General features: G+C 35.5%; 1 protein-coding gene across 2 annotated transcripts in view; it reads right to left on the reverse strand.

The window, feature by feature from the left end:
- Positions 1-25,579, reverse strand: part of ESRRG (estrogen related receptor gamma) — a 179,361-nt gene that overhangs the window by 106,903 nt on the left and 46,879 nt on the right. The window lies entirely within an intron of this gene.

Genomic DNA, 25,579 nt, shown 5'->3' on the forward strand with positions numbered 1-25,579 from the left:
TGATTTACCAAGCTGTTGCAGTCACAGACAAATCCCACCCCTACAGATTACATGCGCTCAGTCTCCATTTCCCCATCCCGGTGGGTGCTCATTTTCTGTCTTCAGTCACAGGCACTACATGAGTCACAGCAGCCACTTAGACAGTTGCTGAGAGGCACAAGATGCTTTGATAAAAAACAGGACATAGTAATTTGCAATCCCTTTTCAGGTTTCTTTAGTTGCCAAGAAGGTATGTTATTGATCAAGATGAAAAACATAAAGTTACTAATTTTTTATTATATCCCTTGTGTACATTATCACCTTAACTCTCCTCCTCTCATTCCAAAGAGGGTTTCACACCAAGGTATTGGAGAGAATAACTCATTGCTTTACAACTATAGGAAAACATTGGTTTGGAGTCTTTACAAGCCTACGTTGTACAGGGTACACTAAATTGAGAATCTGATCTCCCTGATTCCACACCCTGCTTTGCAAAAACACACCATTTGCAGATCAAAGGGAAACAATTTATGCTTTCATCCCAGCTGACGGACGATTAAATTAAAACAGATCAGCAGTGCGGTGCATGGGCAGGTGGCACTCGAAGCCACAGTCGGCCTCAGAGCGATTAAATTGCGGCGGAGATGGAGGGCCTTCCGCTCCCATTCCCGCACTTACAGATCAAACGGTGACAAATGAGATGTTACTGCTCTTGTAAAGCAAGGCTACAATCTGTCAAAATCCAACATAATTTGTGACCCTCTGTGACATCCTCTTTCTCTTTTTTTTGACATTTGAATACAGTGATTGTACTAGAGTCAAGTCCATTTAAGTGAATATAGTCAATTCTATCTAAAGGAATAGAGCCTGTTAGCTCCAACATGGTAGCTGAATATATATCTGGTGAGTACTCCAGCGACCCTTTGTGTTAAGTGCATACCATTAACAATGAATTCTGATTTTTTCCAAGTTATATAATTTGATATCTTGACAGCCCAGACACTTAAAGCACTACTATTTGTTTTAAATGGCTTTATTTTATTGTTTAAATGTCAGTATCAAAATAAAGTAATGCATATAGTCTTGTCAGTTCCAGTACAGGGGGAAGTGTTCCTGTTGAGAAGAGTATTGAAAGAGTTTGCTCTAAAAATGGACTCAAAAGTCAATTATAATGTCTCTTGGCTGAATCCTTAAATGACTCATGAAACGTATTTATACTGCATTTTCTGTTTAACTGGTGAATTTAATAAGGTACTGAAGCATAAACAGCCAAGTGAACAGAACATCTTAGTTTAAAGAAGTTGGAACTATCGCCAAGTAAAATGTAAAACCGTTACATCATTGAAGAAAGAGAACTGAGAAAGGGTGGAATGAACCCTGGCAAAGGTGAATTACCATAGGTGATTATAAGTTTAGATTTTCAGAAAAGCCAAAAGTGTATAAAAATCAATCCATGCAGGTAGGTTGGTGATTACAGAGGAGAAAACAAATAAAGGGATGATTTTAGAAGATATTCAAATGTGCAAGGAGAAATGGCTCTTTTCTACCTAATACTTAATTTTTTTTTTTTAGTATTTTAGAATGGGAATTTCAGCTTTTTACTTCAAAAAGGGTAAAGACTTTCCCCAAAGACTTCTGTCCACCAGGGACTTTAAGCCTGATATTAACAACCTATGGGGAGGAAAATCATTTAACAATTACCTTAGCAATATCACAAGTAACATGAGAACAAAAAAATGCATAAAAGTTTTTATAATATTTTGTGCCTTCTTTTGTTCTCATGTAACTTGCTTTTCTACCCAACCCTTATAATAAAGCATATTCTGTAATATGTATATATATATATATATATATATATATATATATATATATATATATATATATATATATATGTATGTATAAAATCTTTTCATTTAAAATGATTTTCCCCATTTAATCAATGGAATGTTACTGATTTGTTTACAGAAACACAATAGTCTGCCAATCAGTTTCCAAGTCTAATCTTTCAGAAGAGTCCACTGTGAACATGAAAGCTTCCTCCATATTTGGCAAATCATACTGTGATGTGCACTAATCCACCCTTATCATCATAGACTCTATATCCTGTCCAAGCTTCATGACCTGTCATCACCCCATTGTTACCCATAGTAAAAAAAAAAAAAGGAAAACATGACCAACAGGCTCCAGAGTACCCTCTCATTGCCTATTAAAGGCAGGGACTCAGCAGTTGCCTCATATGTCATGAAGGTCACGTATTTGGCTTATGAAGGCACTTCAGCCCTACAAGAAGGAGGCAAAACCCTGGGGTCATTAGGTCTCTTCTGTCAGCAGCACATGTGAGGTGTCTGCTACAGCTGATGATTAAAGAAGTTCAAACTTTGGTCGTACTCTTAACCCCAGTAGTTTTTCCATCTTCACAGTATCACATGAACTTGTAGAATATTGGCGATATTTGTAATCACTGAAAATATACTATGTGGTGTGATGATGAAACCGTCAACTTGATGGTCTTAACTAAGCAACTAAAAATTTCAGAAGGAATACTGCCATTTTCTTTTTTTCTTCTTTTTTTTGGCAGGGGGAGGAGGTGTGTGTGAAATCCAAGGTACTCAGGTTTATCTACTCTTATCAATGAACTAATCTACCCAAGGAAAAAAGAGACAGGTAATTCCTCAATTTTGGTTTCTTATTTTCTCTTCCCATTGTATAAAAATATAAATTTGTTAGAAACTACTTATGGATCTGTACCTCTGGGGCCTTATTTTAAAGACAAACAGTCACTCAGGATGCCAACTGGCCCATGTTGTAAACAGATTACTTTTTTTTAAGGAGTTCTATATGGCTCATTTTTTGGGCAAAGGCTTTTTTTTTCCCGATTTTATAAGTTGACACAACCACTGAACTGATTTATTTCCCTCTTTTTCCTTCTGCCTCCCTTCATCCCTTTTTGATGTCAATTCTCTATTAGAAATATGAAATATCAGGTAGGTTTTCACCTTTGACTGTAAGCATAGAGAGGGAAAGAGTAAGGTCCAGTGATATTATTAACTTTAAAATCTTTCCTCTGTTTCCAAGATGAGAATAAACTGCACCCTAAAGATTACCTGACACAACAGAAACAGCTCCTCTTCCATAACGAGTTTTGTCACCTCAAATTTTAGCCTGTTTTTTTTTAGAGGAGTACAATACATTCCAGTCCATGGACAACCTTTCCTAACTATTTTATTGTACCTGCCAAATGACGTTCTTTGTCATAATACAAAACTATCAAATCTAATTCTTTTCTGTTTGCCATGTGATATCAATTAATCCTTTACTTCCTTCACCCTAACAATTTGTCAGAATCACATTAAAGGTGCTAGTTATAAGTTATATTACCCATTTAACTTCCCAAGAGATGTAATGTAGGTAAATATGAGTGGATGGTGTCAATCAAATCAACTTCAATTTAAGAATACCATTAGTGGAAGAAAAAAGCTTTGGATTATAGACCGGCATAATTATTTATGAAACATAAAATGCCTTGTGAGGTATAACATAAAACTCAAGTAGCTGCATTGTTCAAAACAACAACAAAAAAAACCAAACCTATCCATTTTCTTAATATGGATGGAAATAGAACCATGGCACAAACATTGTGAATGTTCCTCCTAACTTTACATAAATCACAATAAAATAGATAAAATACCTATAATTCCAGGCCTTCCCTATTAAAAATGGGGAAAGACATAATGAAACAGAACACGATATCACACAGCAAATAGAAAATGAATTCAAGTTAGGTTTAATGTCCAGTGATGAACACATACTGTCTGACTCATAACCAACAACATTTCAATTTCAAGAATGTTAAGTTTCTGGCCTTAGTCACAGCTATCACTTGTTGCTGCTCAAAGATTAATGTTATCTCCATATTTAAGTAACCCACATATACATCTATAATTAGACTAAAGAACACAACAGCCTGGGGTGGAAAAACGTCTTTTGAGTAACTGTGTTTCTGAAAGTCACTTGGGCTAAATTTGAGTACTTAATGAATAGGAAAATTCTGAGACATAAAAATAATTGCAAAATTTAAAAATGCTTTAAAGGACATTGTTCTTATATAGCTTATAAGCTTTCCAAAAGCGAAATTAAAATGCTTATATCTGTGGGTTAAAGATGAAGCATATTTGTAAAAATATATATATAGTAATATCACTTTTCCTGTCAGCCAGAGGGTGCATTCAGAACTACATGTATGTATATATATATATATATATATATATATATATATATATATATATATATATATATATCCTATGGAGCATTGATAATGACAAAAATATTTTACTGTCACATTTCAATATCATAACTTCCATTTCATATATGAACCCTGTAAATGCTACTGAACAACAAAATGATACATTTGTGAAGTTACTGTTATATCAGAAAAGGTGTAATTAAAATCTCATGACTAATTAAGGTAAAATAATTAAAAAGGCAAACAATAGGCAATGTCATATTAATACCTTACAAGAAGCTCTACAAGAAGCCATGGAATGGGGCAATCATAATAAGTAGGGCACTCAAATGCTGAAGCTGCAACTTTTAGCTTAAATTAACACATATTATATGCTAATCAGTCACCAGACAACAAAAATATTTGTAACCTTCCTCTACTTTTTATTTTCAGAGCAGACAATTTTCCATTCCTTAAACACTTACATTTTTAGTACAGACTGAATTACTTAAAAAAACAATCTTCAAACCAGTTTCCTTACATAGCATACAAATTGATTTTTTGAAAAAAGAAGCTAAAGGTACTAGTGGGTTTTCCCCTTTACGAAGATTAAGGAGTTCACAAATGAAGTGAACAGAAATGACCCAGAAACATTTAGAGGAACTCTAAAAGGAAGCGGGGCCTGGAGTGGACATCAATCTTTAATGACTCCCATGCTGACGAAAGGTCAATTTGTCTGACTTGAAGGGTGACTTAGTTAAAGCCTACAGATAGCCTACTAACCTATGAGACTCAAAGCCTCATCAAATTAGAGTAATGAACTCTACAAAATTATGTAAGTTGCAAATCAAAGAGATGCTGGGTGGTGTGTTTTATCAAGTTTCTACCCATTCAATGTAAGTAGACTGCTAAACATCATAAAGATAGAAAAAAGGAAAAAAATATGTTAAATAAGGAATGTGCAGGGTAAATTTCTATAGGTTTCTCAGTTACAGAAGATCAAAATAGAGATGCCTTTCAACACATTATCTTCAAGGGTCTCCATAAGTGAATGATAAGAAGTTTAAGAATTAGCCTCAGATTTTCTGAGATTTGTTTTTTTCCTAATTGACTTCACAGAAATGGGAATTAGGCTTAAACAAAGACATCTCCATGGCAAAAGAGAAATATATACATTTTGACTAAGAATATATTTGAAAAAAAGAACTTGTGAGTGCCCTGCACTATGCAGAGCTCCAGGGATAACTTGTCCCTAACTAGGAACTACCCAGAAAAACTCAAGACACTACTAAGTGACATGAATGACTATAAGAAACTAAATACAGAGTCACTGATGTCTAGATTGGAATGTACCATACGCCTTGTTCTAGAATAAATTTATCCTCTGAATCATGTCTTAAGACTTATTATAAATAATAACTTGATAATATTTATTTAATAAGATACAGTGAGAGCTGAAGAGTGTGAAAACCTGGGCTGAGATTCTTGATTTGCTGTGGATAAACCATAACAGTCATATAATTATAACTGAAATTGAATTGTAAATAAACCAATAGTAAAAATGCCAAGGAAAGGAGGAAGAAAACTAGGGTCAATTGGATGTATACTTATGAAGCATCAAAAGAATAAGATGGGCTTTTATAGAAGGGTTTTTATAAAAGCCCATTCTTCTCACATTTCTTACTAAACCAAGAAAAATGAGAAGTAATCTTCAAGCCTTGGGTTGCTTCTCTCCTATAGGTATAGATGTTTTTGAATGCAACAGAGATTTTCTAAATATAAATAATCATTTTAATTAGCCCATCAGATCAAAAACAATAAGACTTCCCCAGGATCATAAATGCTCTTTGGTTTTTATATACTCTTGAAGGAAAGATAAAAGGGCATTACTCAGAATATTTCAAGTAGCTCTATTTTAAAAACCCAATCTTACCAAAATCTAGCCTAATAATTAATTTTGTTATTGAAGTTTTCAAAATTAAGAAAGCATGATGAAATACTCAGAGTCAGTGAGGTGTAACAAGCTGGCCTAGGAGCCCAAAAGACCACTGTTCTGGCCTTTGACAGACACAGCTGTGTTACCTTGTGTAAGTCATCATTAGTATCTGTGTTCCAAGAGGCAGAAAAGCAGCTGACCTTCACTAGCATAGGGTTAAACACCTAATATAACTCCTTTTAAGTTTATTCATCCAACAATGATAGAAGCTAAGCAATTGGGTAAGAGTGTTTAATAACAAGAGGCAATTTAGGGCTCTTATTATAGATACCCTAGAAACCCCCTCCAATTTCCCAGAGGCAAGAAACAATGACTTAAACCAGACTGGTCAAGACATTATGATCAAAATATTGACTCTGGAAAAAGTATCATGGGAACTTTAAGACAAGTGATCAAGACTACATTTTAAAACCTTTTCTGAAAGAGATAGGTTTATTCGCAGGAGTAACTTCTAAGGCTAAAAGGAAAAGCAAAAAATTTCATTCTCAATTTAACATACACAGCAGACCACAGATGCCATCTTTGAGATGACGCTGAGGTCAAATGTCTGGTCACAATGTCTCACCCATGTTTCCCTTCTGTATTTCAAACTGCCTATAACATACTTCCCCTTGGGTGTGCCAACATTATCACAAATTCAGGGCCTCTAAAACTAAAATTAACTTCCAAATTAAAGTCACACTTCTTCCAAATTCCCTATAGATGGCAATCCCGTGACTATGTCTCACAGGTCATACAACCATGAATTCAAATTCATTCCTTCTCTTTGACTCCTTACATCAAATCTTATTATTTCTTTCTTCACTTCATGCCCATTCCTTCCTATTCCCATGGCTATCTAAGATCCCAGCCCTCATTATTATATGACTAGATGCTGTCACTTATACCTGAAATACTCTCTTTGGCCATAATTCTTCCTCATTCTTACAGAGCATCTTTGTATAGTATTACATAATAATTAGAGCCTATCCTTCTCTAGTAGCTTCTACTCTGATTCACATATAATGCTTTCACTCCTCAAACCTTTGATTTCATTGGTATAAGGTACTGCTAAAGAAGAATTTAATTTATAGTCTTAGAGTTGCTTATAATAGTATAATTTACAACTTTATAACATAAAATTTTATTATTTATCTGCAAAACACAGCATTGTATTAAGACGGCGTATATATGTTGAATGTAATCTGGACTCAGATAATCAGCTAAATTCAGAATTATGTGGTAGGAAGAGATTAGGTTGGATAATATGTGGTCTTCAAATGATCCTAATCTTCTTGCTTCTATAAAAGTCCTCCCCCCATCTCTCTCTCTCTTTCTTAATGTTATACAAATGTGTACGATGGAACATTTCAATCATAATGAAAGAATCAAATGACTAGTAACTTAAAGGGTGATGGAAAGACACAGTGAGTAACCTATCAAGAATGCTGACACTACAGAAGTATTGTAAAAGACATCAATGTAAGCATGTATGATCAGAAAAAAAACTGAGATAAATACATGTACAAAAGTGAGATATTAAAACAGAGGCAGACCTTCAAACAAGCAGGTGATGTCTTCGCTGAAAGAATTTTGTAAAGTCCTACATAAAAAGGCCTATAGGCAGCAGTTAGCTCAATCAGCAGAACAGGACACACCTACCACATTAAGACCACAAATGTATCAAAGTATCATGCCAATCTATAATGCTGAATTCACACTAAAGTATTGCTCTGAAGCCTTATCAAAACAAGTGATTCTGGGTTTCTGAAGGATATACTACAGGAAGGTATGTTAGGAGAGATTTTTATTAAATTGTATTTGAAGGACCAGGTATCTTGTTTTCAAAGGACCAGTCTAGGTGAGTGCTGAAAAATTCAGAAACACTGGGCTACAAAGTGAGGATTTTTTCTTTATTGATGGCAATGTAAAAACTGTGGAGAAAGCATTAATTTAAGGACTGAGTAATCACACCAAAGAATGTACTAATCTTTCTAATTATGGTGAAACCCAGGACAATCAATTCATATCAGGCCTCAGACTCTTAGTGGGCAAGTCACTTAACCCTGGTTGTCTCCTTCCTCACCTCCCCCCCCCCCAAAAAAAAAGAAAAGAAAAAAGAAAAATCTAAGGACAACACCATATTTGAATCATGTACACAACAGATCCAAAAGAGAACTTGTTATTTTCTTCCCCAAACATTTATCTTTCTTGACAACTTCCCTATTACAGTAAAGGGTACCATATTCTTCCAGGTACCCAGGTTCACAGCACCATCTTTGACATCTCACTCTCACTATATATAAAATCAGGTGCCAGGTCCGATTGGTTTCACTGTGAAAACATATCTAGTACAGTTCCTGTTCTTCCTATTCACACAACCACCACTTACTTTAAGGTTACCACCTTTTTTCCAGTATTATTTCCACAGGCACCTAATAAATCTCCTTCCCATAAGTCTTTACTCACTGTAATCCATTCTCCCCATAGGTACAAAAGTTATTGTGGTAAAGCACACATCTGATCACATCACCTCCTTCTGCCTAAACTCTGTTGTCATGCAATTACTTCTAAGATCAAATATAAATTTGTCAGCGTCAGCATCTAAAATTCTTCGTAATCTGACCACTTGCTGTCTTTCAAATCTTCTTTCATATGAAAGTCTTCCATGAATTCTACAGTGAAGCAGAACTGGCCAACTGGCAACTGTTCATCATTCATGAGGATTCAGAATACCTCTCCATCCATTCCTGTGCACTAGCAGTCCCTCATGCCAGGAATGACCTGCTTCTTCAACTCCACTTAGAATTCCTGGCTTCTTTTAAGACTGGGTTTCACTAACACCTTATAAAATAGACCTTTTCTCCAAGCTGCTAATAATAATCTCCACCTCAAAGTTATGCTATAGAAAACATATTTCCATTTATTTATGAATATGCTTTTTCCTGTATTAAAATGTAAACTCCTTGGGTGAGGGAGACAATTTTCTTGAGAAAAGAAAAAGAGAAAGTAGACAGAACAGGGGTAATGGCCTAGGAAAGTACCAAGGAGTCTCAAGGAATTAAGAGGCTACAGTAGGGACCAAGAACAGGAATAGAAAGCACCTAACAGAGAGCCTTGCATATAATAGGCATTTAAAAAAATTAATGCTTATTGCATTTAATTAGATTGAAAAAAAAATGTGGATCAGGGAGACCATATGGATCATATCAAATAAATGTCCCTTCTCCCACACCACCCATTTCTGATAGGGTACCCAGGATGACCTCAAGCAGCAAACATAGTTAATTTGGATTTTAAAGACTTTGACAAAATTTCACATTTTATCCTTGTGGACAAGGTAGAGAAAAGTGGACCTGATGATATTTCAACAAGGTGACATCATAACTGGTTGAGCAAGAATAACGAGTGAGACTATCTGTACGTATTGCAGTCAGACTAGGACAAGCTGGAAATATACCACAGGGGTCAATACTTTGCATTCCTTTAAGCTACTCCACTGAAATATTTTTGCCACAACACGAATGAAGTCAGAGGGGAAAAATACACTCTCTCTCTCTCTCTCTCTCTCTCTCTCTCTCTCTCTCTCTCTGTCTCTCTCTCTCAGATGACAGTAATGGGACAGACAGCTAATTCACTGGCTTAAAAAAAATGGGAGAATTTCAAAATGATGTAAAAATGTAGAAAACAACATGATGGGTGAAAATGTAGCTTGAAAGCTGTTCAAGTGAAAAAGATATGGGCATTTAACTGACCACATCTTCAAATTTTGCTAAGATTGAGATAAAGTCTTCCAGCCAAGCAAAAGCAATTTTTGGAAGCCATTAATAGAATATGACACAGAGAGGGAGCATGGTGACATAGACAGAAGGCTGGTCTTTGGGTCGGGCACACATGAGTTTAAGCCCTGCCTCTGATAATTTTATAAGCTATGGGACCATGAACCAAGCTCTTAAGTTTTTATTTCACAGGTAATTGTCTATATGACTATCAAGGTGCAGACCAGTTGACCAGCTGTATTGATAAAAGAAATTTCTACAATAGGAGTTGCCTGAACTGATGCCTACACTGAACCAGACCAATAGTTTATGTATATTATGCTTTGTCTACCTTTAAATTAAGGGAGATAATAGTACCATTGTAGTCCGTATCAGTCAGAACACATCTGGAATAATTTATTCAATTCTAATAATTTATTCTTGAGGGTGGCAAAAGGTAAGGAAACCATGTTATTTAATGGAATTCAATTATATACCTGTACTCTTTTACTTATAACTAAGGGTACCTATCTTTCCTACTACATCTTTAGCTCCTTTAGTATAGTATTCATTCTTTACTTCACTTCATCACATCATCCAGACAGTAAGACCTCAATGAATGTTTATTAAACTGAATTGCAGTTATCTGGAATATAAAACAGAAAAGTAAGGGAGTGGTGGTGGCATGATAACTGCATGCAAACATCTAAGTTGATGGAAGAATTCTTCTATGTTTTTGCACAGGATAAATTTTTCTATATTGCATCACTGAATAGAAGTCATAGGAAGGCAGGTTTGGGTTTATTACAAAGAAAAAACTTTATAACAAATCAAACTTGCAAAATTGAGCTCTGTATGATTGGATGTATTTAAGGTGAATCTCTATGATCATCCATCAGGAAATATGTCAGAAGAACTAGATTGGAGCCAAGAAACATATTTAGGTTTAATTTCTGATCCCCAATTAGTTGTGTGACAATGAATGTCTTCACTTAACATGCTAGTCCTCAGTTTCCTTGTTCTTGAAATGAGGAAGCTAAAGGGTTTTCATGCTCATAATCTCCAGTGGGTATCAAATGGACTAGATGACCCTTCTAAAGAGTGTTTGTGGTTGTTGTTTAGTCATTTCTGACTCTTTGTGACCCCATTTGAGGTTTTCTTGTCAAGAATATTGGAGTAGTTTGGAGTAGTTTACCATTTCCTTCCCAATCATTTTACAGATAAGGAAACTGAGGCAAAAAGGGTTAGTTAAGTGACTTGACCAGGGTCACACAAATGTCAAAAGCCAGATTTGACTGAGGAAGATGAGACTTCCTGACTTCAGATCAGGCCATCCACTCTGCCACCTAGCTACCCCTCTAAAGTGTACCAACTATGAAATTAATGACCAATAATAAGGTACCTACATTCTTTCAGGAAAATAATTAACTGTTAGCTGTAGTGATTTAAAATGGCTAGAATTTAGGAGAAGGGAGGGAATTCAGCATAAAAATAAAACTAGCAATACACAAAAGTGCAACTCCTTATATATTTGACTCAAAAGATTTCACAGTGTAGGAAAAAACTATCAGAACAAGTAAATCATAACACATTTCCTGTAAATAAAGAATAAATCACAAAATGCAAACCCTCTGAATATACAAAACAGAACAAACATCAGAGCTAAAAGCACCAGGTGATGCTTATCAGCAGTGCTTTGGCAAAGGAAGGTTTGAAAAGGAGACAGAATCCATGAAGACACGTTTATGTTTGGCCAGAAGGGGTGCCACAGAATCCCTTCCGACCCCACTGAATTGCTTATGCTAAAGACAACTGTTCCTGGTCTGACCATCTTAGTGCTTTATCACCAAGTTGTTTTTCCTTTTCCTCTTATAACTGTTGGCAAAAGACCATAAAACTGGATTTGATTCCTATCTTAATTCTGTTCCTTTCCTGGTACAACCATTGATACATAATACTTATCCTTAGTCTGTCCCTGACAAACACACCATTTAAACAGAATTCCTAGCCAGAATATAACTTGGATACCCAACATTCCATGCTCTGAGCCCAGTTGAGATGTTGGGTAGGCTTTCACTCCTACTTCATATCTCTTTACACTCATTTCCTTAACTGAGAATGGATATATCACATGTGCTAGCTCCCACTGATCTGCCATAAAAATCCCTGAGCTTTTAAGTTACAAAAAAACAAACAAAAACATTTTATGTCTTGAAACAGTATTCTAATTTGTTGAATGCGTTTCCAATTAAAAGCAAGTTTCTGGAATTGGCCAATGACAGAATTCATTTAAAACTGAGGAAAAACATTCATAGAGTATTAGGCAATGCTCAGTGGAAAAGATAAAGTTGATAAGGATAAATGATAGGAAACATTTTTTAACTGGAAAAAGTCCATGATGGGTAAGTACCATGCTATGGGCAAATCTATACACTCTGGCTTTTTAGCAGCTGAAGAAGAGCCATGTAACATAAAATGTAATTCCTCTTTTTTACTAATAAAATACAATACCATGCAGGAAAAGGGGAATAATATGAAACCCAAGTATGGAATGTTTAACAAGGCAAACAAATGTTTTTCTTCGTGAAGTTGTAAGTGAGCAATTATTATTGACCTGGTGGCTAAGCTGCCAGGAAACCCCAAATTCTGGGCGCACAAGCCAGAATTAAACATAGACCCAAGGAGCCTTAAGATTCCAAAAGAAGGTTCAAGGTAAGTTTTTAACTACAGTTATAATAATAACATTTATACAGTACTTTAAGGAACTTATGTAGTTGGTAGCTGAAGTATTATCATTTCACTGTAAGATGAGGGAAAGAGTTTAAAGGTTAAATGACTTGCCCAAGAACACAATGTCAACAAGTTCCAGAACCAAGACTTGAGTAGAGGCTTACTAATTCCAAATCCATTGTAGCCTGCCTCTGATAGAATGTAGAGATAGAAAAAAAATTATATTCAGTAATGATAAAAGTAGAATATTATATTGTAGTTAGGTATTTATCTAAATTTGGTGCTACAAGTTTTGTCAATTTATTGCATATACCTCCATAAAACCAGCCTCCAAGTAACACTAGGTTACAGTTTCCTCAAATATCCTAAACTCTCAATTCCTCAGTCTCCTCAAATTCCATGACCCTATTCTTCTCTCCATCTTTGTCACCTATAGGAACAGACAGGCTTTAGATCTCACCATCACCCATAAGTATTCGTCCTTAAATTCAACTAATGACATTCTATCATTCCAACCCTTCCTTCTTAAGACTTCTTCACTCTTATTCTGACATTCAATCCCTCTATCCCTCACTTCCTTTTCAGGAATTACCCTTGCTCTGACTTCACTTCCCACTCTTCCTAATCTTGACTACAGAATTAAACAAGTCACCTCCATACATTCTTCAACTCTCAAATCCCTCTGCCAATTGTCCTGTTGGCAAACATCCCTTGCAAAACTCCATCCTGGGATTACTTCCACCATGTGCCTCCGTTACTTCTAGGCACCACCGCTAAATGGAAGACATTGTGCAGACTAGGTATACTCTATGTTCAAATGATCTAACTTCTGCTTCAATTTCTACCTAATCACTTCTCTATCTAACTCACCACTACCTGTTTCAAAATTTCTCTTTTGTCGAGCTTTTGACACCTTGCCTTCACCCTACCCTCTTGGCTCACTTCCCTCTTCTGCCCTCATCTTTACTGCAAACAACTCATTGGCATCATCTGCCACTCACTTCTTCCTATCTGTTCTCAGTCTCCAATCTCCAAGATTGTCCACTGGCTGTTCCTCATTCCTGAACTGGACTCCTTCCTCATCTCTGTCTCATAGAAACACTCTTCCTTCAGAACGTAGCTCAAGCATTACCTTCTACGAGAAGCTTCTGTTAAACCCTCCTATCTGCTAGTGTTCTACATGTTAACTACTTTGGATATAACTACTTTGTGTTGGACTCATTAATTTGGCATACTTATATTTAAAACTGCTGCCTCCCTGTCAAGAATATAAGCTCCCTGAGAGTATACAAATTGTTTTATTTGTTTTATTCGTTGTATTTGAGTATTTTGTTTTGTCTTTGTATAGTCAACACACTGCACAATACCTAACATGATAAATGCTGGTTAAAATATGGATTCACTGGGTTAATGATTAACATTTGTGTCCTTGCTATTTCTTTAAATTATTTTAATAAATAAAAGTACTACTAGACACACCATCTCTCTTAGCTGTCTATATATGAAGAAGGATCAAGTAACTGGATCCATTTAGCCAAAATCCAGGGCACCTAGTGTTTGCTTGGAATTAGTTAATGAATATTTGCAACATCATATTTTTGGGAAAAAATGTTCATGTTAAATAACTATATAAACAAAAAGATATTAAATGATCACTTAAATTATTACCATTTATTATTGCTATTACTATTGTGAAGTGGGTAGAGTACTGGCCCTGGAGTCGGATAGACAAAACTTCAAATTCAGCCTCAGACATTTACTAGCTGTGTGGCCCTGATCGAGTCAATTAACCACTATTTGCCTCATTTTCCTCATCTATAAAATTGGGATGTTAATAACAGCCCCTACCTCACAGAATTGTTGTGGAGCTCAATTGCAGTAACAACTGCAAAGCACTTAACACAGTGCTGCACATAGTAGGTGCCATATAAATATTAGTCAGTTTTACATGCACATAGTAGGTATGGTACCTATTTATAGAAAATCAATGTAAACATACAAATTGATAAGAAATGGCTGTACTCTTATGGACAGCTATATGATACTTTCCAAATAAGTAAGGTTTTCAAACAATGACCTTTTGAAAATAAGAATATTTTCCCAGTGCCCTTTCGTAATCAGACATATACATGTTGCATATGTTTATTTTGTAAAAGTCAATCTGAAAAGACAGGAAAATATGAATGTGAAAAAGTAAGTGAAAAGCCTAAGTAATCCCTTTTGTTGGGTTTTAAAAGATAACTGAAGAGCAGAACCATAGAAAAACCTGAACCAGATTAGTTTGGCATTTCCAAATTGCCACATACACAAAAATGAAGGTGAAATTTAATGAAGAAAGCAAATTGTAGCCTGGTTGTCCAGTCATTAATTACCTACTGACAACTTCACAAATAAAAAGTATGACTTTGCCTTCTGAGCACGCCATTTTTATTTCTCATAAAACATCCTATTCACTGTGTAGTCTTGTTTTCAAGGAAGTCCTCTACTATTTCCTTCAAGCAAGAACTTAAAAAGAGTTGTAAAGTATTAGTAACTCTAGGAAGAGATAGAGTGGATTACTTTAAAAGTATGTTATACTCAGGGACAACAGGACTAGGACTTTTCTTCTCCTCGGTTTTGTAACCAATAACAGGCTGAAATTTAGAACTTTCCAAAACATTTTTATAATATTTTTACAAAAACACTTGTAGCAATTATTTTTGTATAAACAAAGACTTGGAAGCTTAATCGCAGTCATTAAATGGGGAATGGCTGAACAATTATGGTGTCTGAATGCTATGGAGTAGAACTGTAAATGATAAAAGAGATGATTTCAGAAAACCTGGGAAAAATTATATGAACTGATGCTGAACGAGCAGAATTAGAACAATTATATAGTAATAACATTGTAAAAACAAACATTCTGGAAAACTTAAAAATTTTTATGAATGCAATGACAACAATTCAGAGAACCAATGATGAAGCACGCTACTTATCTCCTGATGGAGATGATGGACTTAAAGAAAAATGTTTTGAACATGGTCAAGGTAGAAATTGGATTTGCTTGATTATACATATTTGTTACAAAGGTTTTGTTTTCCTTATTTCCAATGGGGAGGAGGTAGGAAGCATCAATTAAAAAAATAGATTCTGTAAAACAAAACAAAATTTAAAAATCTTTAAAGGAAGAAATAAGCAGTTTTGTTTTTTTTGTAATTCTAAGCAGAAATAAATTTTAAATGGTAGAACTCTCTTAAGAGTAAGGCAACCTGCTGAAGTCTGGAAACATCATTAACTGTTGTATTCTCTCAATAACCATCTTATAAGCACTGGAGCTTATACAACTTGATTTGATATGGAAATATGACAGCCTGTCCCATTTTGAAATGAAAGAAATAGAAATTTCTGCACCCAAATAATTTAATAGTCTCTTTTTCATAAGCTTTGATTTAGATGTCTTACCACTTTTGCTTTATTCTCAAGCACTGTTTTTTTTTTCTCAGCCTACATTATATTTGGTTTTTACCTTCTTAAATGCCAGCCTTGTTTGTCAACACATGTAGCTCTGGCTTAGTTCTTCCACTTCTATTCTACTCCATCTAGTGGAATATTGATTTTTTTAGTGCACACCACCTAAACAAAATTCAATTCTGCTATGCAGGAGCAAGGATTAAAATATAGGAAGATCACAAGTAAAGTGGCTGTATAGTTGTATAAAGGTAAGTTACATACCTCAGTACTTAGATTGGACTAAAATAATCTGGCACTGTATTTATTTCAAATGAATAAAAAATGCTATTATTTAATTATAGTTTTCATATTAAACTAAATAAGGGGAAGTAACTAATTGACAGGTGGTAATTCCAGTTCTCTTGATAAAGACAGATTTTCCTAGGTCAGATCTATTAAAAAAAATTACCATTTTGATAATATTGAGATACCCTCCTTACATCAAAACCTAATTATTAAGCAGTTTTCTTCTTGTTCTTTGTAAAATATAGGTTGAAAACATTGGAAAAAGAGAAAGAAATGTGGGGTTTTTAAAACCAGGTGGGATTGATGCCATGTTGACTAAATTCCTACTCCTAAATTCCTACTTACTGTGGTTTCAGGGTCCTGAAAGCTAAATGGCAAAACACAATTGCTCCTAAGTTTGACCAAGATGAGAAGGTTTCAGATATTTATTCAGTGACTGAGTGTATGTTTGGGGTTCATAGCACATACCAGCAACATTTGGGAAAGGTCATCACTGGGTTATTCGTAGGTTTTGGTCACAACAATTCTATTAATTTAAAAAGGTTGTAATCTACCTTAGTGCAAAGGTAAATTAGAAGACGTGAAATTAGAGACACTTGAAGTACAGTATAAGCAGGCAGGTGGCTTAGCAGAAAGAATGCTGGGTCTGGAGTCAGGAAGACCTGAGTTCAAATCCAGCCTGAAATACTTACTAGCTGTCTGACCCTGGGCAAGACACTTCACCTCTGTTTGCCTTAATCAATCAACTGGAGAAGAAAATGGCAAACCATTCCTCTATCTTTGCCAAGAAAAGCCCATGGACAGCATGACTTATGGAGTCATGAAGTTGGACATGACTAACTGAACAACAAAGTATAAAATATCCTAGGTTTCATTTGCAATCACTGAAACTGACTTTTTCCACAAATGAAATATGTAACTTCACAGGGAAACAAATATGGTAATTCATTACATAAAAATTTATTTTATTACTTTCCTTGGGAAGTGTGTAGGTACATCATACAGAAGCTATATCTGGATTTTGCCAACTCTGATATAATTTCCCACAATTAACAGTTAGACACATATAACTATGAAGATATCAAAGACTGTGGTAAATTTCATGAGAAAAATAAATTGCTTTGGTAGTGGGTATGGACAAAAGAGATGACAGATTCAACTTCAAAACTGATAAGGTAGTAGGTTTCACCTCAACTGAGTGATGGTATTTCCCACGATCATTTGAAGTTAAAAAAAAAAAATCATTGACATGGGGATGAGACAGAGATGGAGTATAATCCAACAGTAACAACGGCAGTGAAGTTCTTTGTTAATGTGATGTGGTAAAAAGGCAAATGAAAATTTTAGCTGCATTGGGCTTTCCCATGGCAGTTGAATATAAGCAATGGGGATCAATGGAATAAGAGGTCACTCAATTACAAATAAGAGTTAAAGTCTATATAATAATTTGTTTACTAAATTATATGGGGCGGGTATAGAAATCTATCTTGCCCTACAAGAAAGTAAGGGGAAAGGGGATGGGGAAGAGTGGGGTGACAGAAGGGAGGGCAGACTGGGGAAGGGGGCAATCAGAATATATGCCATCTTGGAGTGGGGGAAGGGTAGAAATGGGGAGAAAATTTGTAACTCAAAATCTTGTGGAAATCAATGTTGAAAACCAAAAATATTAAATAATAAAAAAGAGGGAAAAAAGGGAGAAATCCGAAAAACCTAAATCTGAAAAAATACACATATATGGGGCACAAGATACTGTAGAACAAACCTAAATAAATGAGAAGAAATGAATGAAGTTAATGTGTTACTCTTGCCACATGGACTCAATTACTTCCACAGAGAATAATATGGGCATTGGCAGTAAGAACTCGTCAATCGATGGCTCATCAGAAGAAAATGGAAGTGAAGACATTTGTTACGAAGTAGGACTTTAAGAGTAGTGAGAAAGTTTTAGCAGAGAGATGACAGGAAGCGATAATGATGCAAAAGAAATTTTTAAGAGTTTTGAAATATCAAAAAAAAATTAAATATAAAGAATAATTTGCAGAAGTGAAGGAAGAGGAGGGGGTCCAATACTGTGGAAGACTGCATAATATTTTTCAAAGTGTTCTGTGATTTTGCTGTTTCCTTTTTTCATATGTTCTTCCCTCCTTTTCTTTTTATATTTCAAAAAAAAAATACTTGTAAGAGATGCCACTCTGGGATGAGGCCTGGGGAGGGAATGACATACAAGGCAAATTTAAGTCACTCAAAAACAAGGGGTATCAATAAAAGAAAAATGCAGACAAGAGTGATAGAAGGTGGAGAACAAAAGTACACAAGGTAGTTACTGCACTAAAGTGTTAAAAATTAATATGGGCTTTAAAAAATGAATTGAAAACAGTAGTTCCGTTTCATATGCAATCCTCTTTCTCTTCTTTGTATACTGAGATGTTCATATTTGTTGGTGTATTAAATTTATAATAAAAAAGAAACATGAGACACTAAAGAGTATCTGTAACCTGTGGCCACCATGTGGACAATGAGCACAGTTAAAATGAATGTAGGGAAGTGACACTGCTCTTTGTCTAGTTTGATACTCTACTATTTCTTGTAGCCTTGTAACCTGACCCTAGACCATGCCTCTTATTACTCCCCATCTCTCAGACCCTATCATAACTGAGTTTTGATCCTATTTCCATTTCACATACTAAGCCTCCAACCCTCTGGCATTTTCAGACCCATGACTACTCTATCTTGATTCCTTCACAATAAATTATGTTCTTTTAACCACAAAAGATCTTCTGAGCTCTAGGTTCATGCAACGTGCACATGTGTGAACCCACACCCATACACCACACACACACACAGAGGAGACACTACTATTGATGTAAGAAAGGATAGATGTCAAACCTATTCTCTTCAGTATTTAAGGCACTTCCTTTACCTAATGTCAGGTAGGAACTAACTCTTTTTTGGCCATGATATGCTATAATTGCTAAAAATACTGTAATATTTTAATTCATAAGTGCTATAATTTACTAAATGTCACACCTGAGTCACTTGTTTCATCTGACTTTTTATCTGTCCAATACCGTTAAGAAAACAAGAGAGAGAATAGAGCTTGCTTTTTTTAAATGATGCAAAACTTGGGGAAAAAACTAAAAAGTTCTGATCAAAGTATGGCACATGGTTTCTGTTGCAGAGAAAAATAAATCTTGCTTTTAAGATTCCTAGGCGGGGCTGAGACTTAGGTGATGAACTGAAACCTGGACAGCCATTTTGCTGAGGACCAGAATCTGCAAAGTGAAAAGACGTTGGTGGGTTCCAAATACTTCCTGATACTGGTTTGCACTGAGTTCATTTTCTTTATTACTCACAACCATCACAACTAAAATTCTTGCGCTATCACAGATCACGTTGAGGTGACATCTGAAATAAATATATACTTCACTCCCATTTTCAAAACCATGAGGAAAGAGCACTTTTGGATGATATAGGTCAATATTGAAAATGCTGGGTTTTTTTTTTTTGAAGTATCTATTGTGGTTCATGATCAGCCGCTTCCAAAATTGCGGTCTCTTAAATATTGGATTCTCTCATTTTCTGCATTCAATTCATACTTTCATACTTGTGGACAGAGAGTATATAAGGCACTAATTTGATAGCAGGCACTATCAGCTTTAAATTCTTTCCTCTGTTTACTGAGAATTATTATTGATTAAATTAAGGCCCTAAAACTCCATACTTACCTAACAAACCTTATTTTGGTATTTTTTCTTTCACTCTTGTATTACTAATGCTAACACAGACGCACACACACACACATTAAGTCTTATAAGAAGAGGACTTTTACCCCTGCCAAATTTCAGCTGGGAACAATTTTTATGGCCAGCTAATAAACCTGCTGAAAACAGAGGTTGATAATGGAAACCCTCACGAGTCCTTAACTACAGTGTGCTCTGCTATAATAAAAAGAATTAATGCAGTCAATTTGTACCACTGTTCTCTGAACAAAAAACCCTATTCCAACCACAGTCTTTTCAACAGCTGATTGGCAGCCCTGTCCATTTCTCCTCCACAGTGTTGTCAGTAGTCTTCAACATGATAATGAGCCTGTCACCATATTCAAATAGCCCTGTGACAGCACGTTTTGTGAGCATGACGTCCACTGCAAAGGGTCTGTCAAAAAGCACCTTTCAGAAAAATGAAAAGAGAATGCTTTTCTGATGATAAACCTAATTTCTCCACAGATAAAAGAGAGAGATTTTCATCTGATTTTGTCAGTGTTGTGTTGCATTTATCTCTTCAAATGTTCCTGTTTTCTTTTTCTTAAGTCACATAAATTTAAATTTGTCAGTGAAGCAAAAAAAAAATTAATAATGATGCAACACATTTTGTGTGCTAGGAGAGCTGAGTCCATTTTACCCTAAAATGTACAAAAAAAAAGCGGGGGGGGGGGAGGGGCATTGTTGGCTTTTCTCTCAAATTAAAACTAGAAAGACAAGAGTGGAGATTTGCTTGTCACCAATAGCTTAATAAACTTGAAAGTGGAGATCTCAGATTCTGCACACTTAATCCACTGGAGGCAGTTCCATACCCAAATGCAGGAAGTTTACATGCCAAGGGACTACAGAGAAAACCTAAGATGGCACACACAATTATCGAAATGAAAATTTGAAGGAAGTATCCATAAATACAGTTATATATTACCTGAGAGAATGGTGAAAATCATGAGATGATGTGTCATAGGTCAAGAGGTCATTTTACAGGACTGAGAATTTGGGTGTCACCAAATGGGGACTATGTCAAGGAATGTCTGCTGGGTAGCTAAGATGTGTTGGCACAAGCAAAAAATGGAAAATTTGGCCTGTTATGCCGTTGAGAAATATTTTTAACTCACCTTTATATTATCCCCAGCATCAAGTCTCAATGCCAGTAAAGAAAAATAAAGGCGCATTGAATTAAAATGGAAAATTCTGTTGCTGTTGTGACGAATGGGGGGAAAGCATGGAAAAACTAGGGTGTTTTGGGTCATAATTATCCAGAAAGCCTATGCATCAACTTCAACATTTACCTTCTTGGCCCTACACTTTTTTTTTAACCAGTAGAAAAAGAGTTGCAGAAGTTTTTATCAAAAAGAAAGCAAATGCAGAAGACCGTTAGTAGTTTTCTATTGTTTGCTTTGTATGAGTACTATTTTGTTTTGACCCACCTATAACTCATAGTTATGAGGAATTTCTGTTGTATAAACTCCAGCAATTCATTTGTAATCTAAAGCCTTAAAGAGTTGTGCCAACCACTTAGAGTTTAAGTAACCTGTCTATCACTACATAACTAGGATACATCAGAGACAGTACTTGAACACAGTTCTTCCTGATTCCAAGGCTGGTAGCCTATTCACTATGCTACACTGCCTCATGTGAACTTCAGCTCCGTTAATAAAATTCTATACACCAATACCTTCATGAGTTTTGCTAAAATGTTTTCTTTGATATAAGGGAAGGGTCACTACAAGTGAACCACAATGGAATGATTGTGATATGAAGGGGGGGAAAAAGCATTGATTTAAGAAAGAGAGAAAGGAAAGAAGGAAGGAAGGGAGGAAGGGAGGGAGGAAAGGAGAGAGGGAGAGGAAAGGGAGACAGGGAGATGGAAAGAGAGAGAGAGAGAGAGAGAGAGAGAGAGAGAGAGAGAGAGAGAGAAGGAAAGGAAAAAAAAGAAAGAAAGAAAAAGAAACTATGTCCCAAATCAATATTATGTTTTTCATTTTATTGTCCTGGGTTCCACTGTGCCCTTAACTTGGAAAGTACTTTCAGCGGTGCTCTATAAATTGGTTTACTTCTCACCAGCAATACCACTGGATTAAAAAAGAAAAAATGCTTTAAAAACTAAAGGGGCTAGGTCCTAGAAACTTATAAACATGCATATGGAGATGGGAAGGAGAGAGGACATGTGTTAAATCTAGCTCTACTAGGTGGAAATTATATTTTGGGAAACATGTATTTTATATAATTTGATAATGTATATGTCAGTGACATCTAATATTTTATTATCTACAATAGTTTTCCTCTACCCTTTCTATTAATAGTAATTTAGGTCAGAATACTGATCCTAACATGATCTTATACTTTTTTGAGTTTGTGAAATCCACAAGTTTCAGAGACAGTTCTCAAAAGGGAAATTATCTTATTTGTCCACTTAATCCAAAAGGCCTTGTTATATTGAAAATTATCCTGGTTTGAAATTCTACACTCATTTTTTTAAAAACTGGTCTTAACTGAGTATGGACAAAGAGTACATTGATATGTAAAAAAAAAAAAAAACTGCTTTTTTATATAATGTCTAAAATAAATCTAGCACCCACAAAGATGAGATGACTTAATATAAAAATTAATAAAATTATATTTGGGAGAGTCAGGGAGGGTGTGGGCACAGGAAAAATCCTACCACCATAGCGGAAGTTATCCTGAATAGCAAGAGACCAGTCCTGACAGCCCCATTTTCCACAGCTGCAGTGTCAAAGTCAAATAGAAATGGGGCCACTAAATTCTACGTAAAAACCCCTATGAGCCATATATTGGCTTAGAAACTACATATTAATGTTATCTCTGTTTTATTGTATTTTTATTTGTTTTTTAACATTTTAATTTACAATTTAACATTACATTTTAATCTGGTTTGGGCTACACTCAGGAGCACTGAGGGCCATATGAGGCCAGGCCTGGTATTTGACACCTGCTCCAGAGAATAAGGAATAGTGTAGTACAACAAATATGTCTATTTTTATTTTCAAAAATATAACTCATCTCAATTACTGAAGATAAAAGTAACCAGATTAAATTGGAGAGGCTGCAGTTTTTAAGCAAAGGCAAAAAAAAATAGACGATGAAATTCTTTTGAAGTTACTTAATTGAAAATACTTAATTTAATTTTTTTTAAAGTAATTCAGCTGGAGGGAACTATCATAAGGTCAATAAACAAAGCTGGTTGCAGGTTTAAAAAAAATCATTCTTTACCTAAGTGTGCAAATCACTAATTATCTAGGATTTTTGAAAAATCCTGAAATCTTCAATCTAGGCCAAATAAACAAAAATACAAGGCAAATTTCTATATCTTGAAGACCTTCATTGTCTCCAAAAGTCATTGTCACCACCCTGATTTCCTCATTAAAGCTAAAGAAATGCTGGGATGGCATTACAATGAATGCAAACCATTTGCAGCAATCTTCTGCTCCTACCACCTCCAAATGAAGGCAGGCACATTGCATAATCCAGGCAGCAAGAGCTCCTGACAGGTGGATGATTTATGCTCATAGTCAGAAGAATTGGAGAGCCTGCAGAGGAGACAGCATGAGCAAGGTGGTGGCGAGACAGATGCTCTCAGTGGGCTTGCAGGGGCTGGCAGGCTCCAGCTAGTTCAGGTGCATCCTGAACACTTCAGTACCGAACTCCACTTGCCTAGATTCCAGCACACGAAGATGCTGTTTACAGTCTCCTATGGAACATACACCACACCAAACCTAGGCAAACTGTATACAGTTATTTGTGGGAGGAAGGGCACAGTTCTCTTCATGACTTCAAGAAAGGCATTTTGCCACGTGATCGTGCTTATATAATGCAAATAGGAGTCCCTCAGAAATATTTTACAAGGTGCTAAAAGGTGGTGAATCCTGAATTGTGGAGAGTGACATGATTTCTTACAATGTGAATCAATAATAAAAACTGAAAAGTGGGATTAGTAGAAATCGGCCTTATCAGGGAAAAATGCATTCAGGTCAATAATATTAATTACCATTCATGGGTTATACATGGTTCCATGTCATCTGACTTTGTTGAGATGACTATACTCCTATTACTTGACATTATATAGAACATTATTTTAAAAGATTTCACAAATGTCTTCTTTTTTCTAACTTAATTAAGCCCTAAAGCTTAAAGGTCTTTTTGGAAACTGGAAACTCAAGAGTCAATGATGAAATTGCTCAAAGAAAAATGCTCATCTAACCAATAAAGCCAATACACAGTCATATCCAGACAGGCACCCCTAAAAAGGTGGCACTGGTTTGCCAACATTCCTGTAAAAAAAATTCCCTAAGAAGCACCTCTTCTCTTTTAATAGTCACAAAAAAAAATGGTCAAGGCTATAGTATTGGTTAAGCAGCTGGATGAGGGTAATTACAGATATTGATGACAAATTACTGCTACACTGGTCTCTTAAAAGACATGTACTGCCTGGTCAGCAGTAAATGACCAACAGAAAACACAGACCATATTTTTATGCTTAACCAGGGATCTGATCATTATTAAGCTTTGAGTGTCAAGAAAAGGGTTAAGACACCCAAATACGTAGGCTTCAGGTTACCTAGGCTGAATGTGGGACTTTGCTGACTTTCAACTCCTTTGCACTTTAACAGATAAGGTCAAAGGTGGGACTGCAGATGAGAATTAAAGACATGTACAGGCCTTTAATCAGATAACAGCATTCAAAGACTTGCAAATTCCCAAGAAGCCACTCTGCTGGCACTCATCACAATTTTTTCCCCCAAAGAAAACAAAGCAATGAGAGAAAAGCGGATAATTCCAGCAGACCAGCCGGAAAAAGACCTTGCAAAGTTTTAAAAAAGAAATGAAAACAGAAACAACATGAAATAAATACTGGGCAATTCAAAATGACTCAAGACTTACACCCTACCCTAGAGAATACCTTTCACGTTTTTGAAGTCTTTAAAAACGGCTTTTCTTTTCTTTTTCAAATTTCATTAAACTTTAGGGCTTAAAACAGTTTGAGGTACTGAATTATCTTTGCAGTCTAATTACTTAAAGAAGAGTTCTCAAAGTACTGAAAACAAAACAAAAAAAACCCAGTGTTTTACACAAGAGGAAAACATTTTACCTTCTCACTTTTCCAAAAAAATATTAAAGGATGGCATTAGCACCAGTCCAGTCTCATCAGCATTCAGTTCTGTTATCATGGTAGGAGAAGAAGAAAGAATATAAAGGCACAAGAATGAAAGAAAAGGAGAAATACTAAGTCATATTTACTGTGAAAACATCATTTTAAAATTCTCCTTCCTCTCCTTTTCTAAGTTTCTCTTCTTCAGTGTTATTCTCACTACTATTTCTATCTCTGCCCTTTGGGGATTAAATAAATGCTGGTGGCAGGAAATCTACTGTTTAGGGAAACTGTCAGCAGTGCTGATTATGG

This window comes from Trichosurus vulpecula, chromosome 4 (genome assembly GCF_011100635.1).
Source record: "Trichosurus vulpecula isolate mTriVul1 chromosome 4, mTriVul1.pri, whole genome shotgun sequence".
In the NCBI taxonomy this organism is placed as follows: Eukaryota; Metazoa; Chordata; class Mammalia; order Diprotodontia; family Phalangeridae; genus Trichosurus; species Trichosurus vulpecula.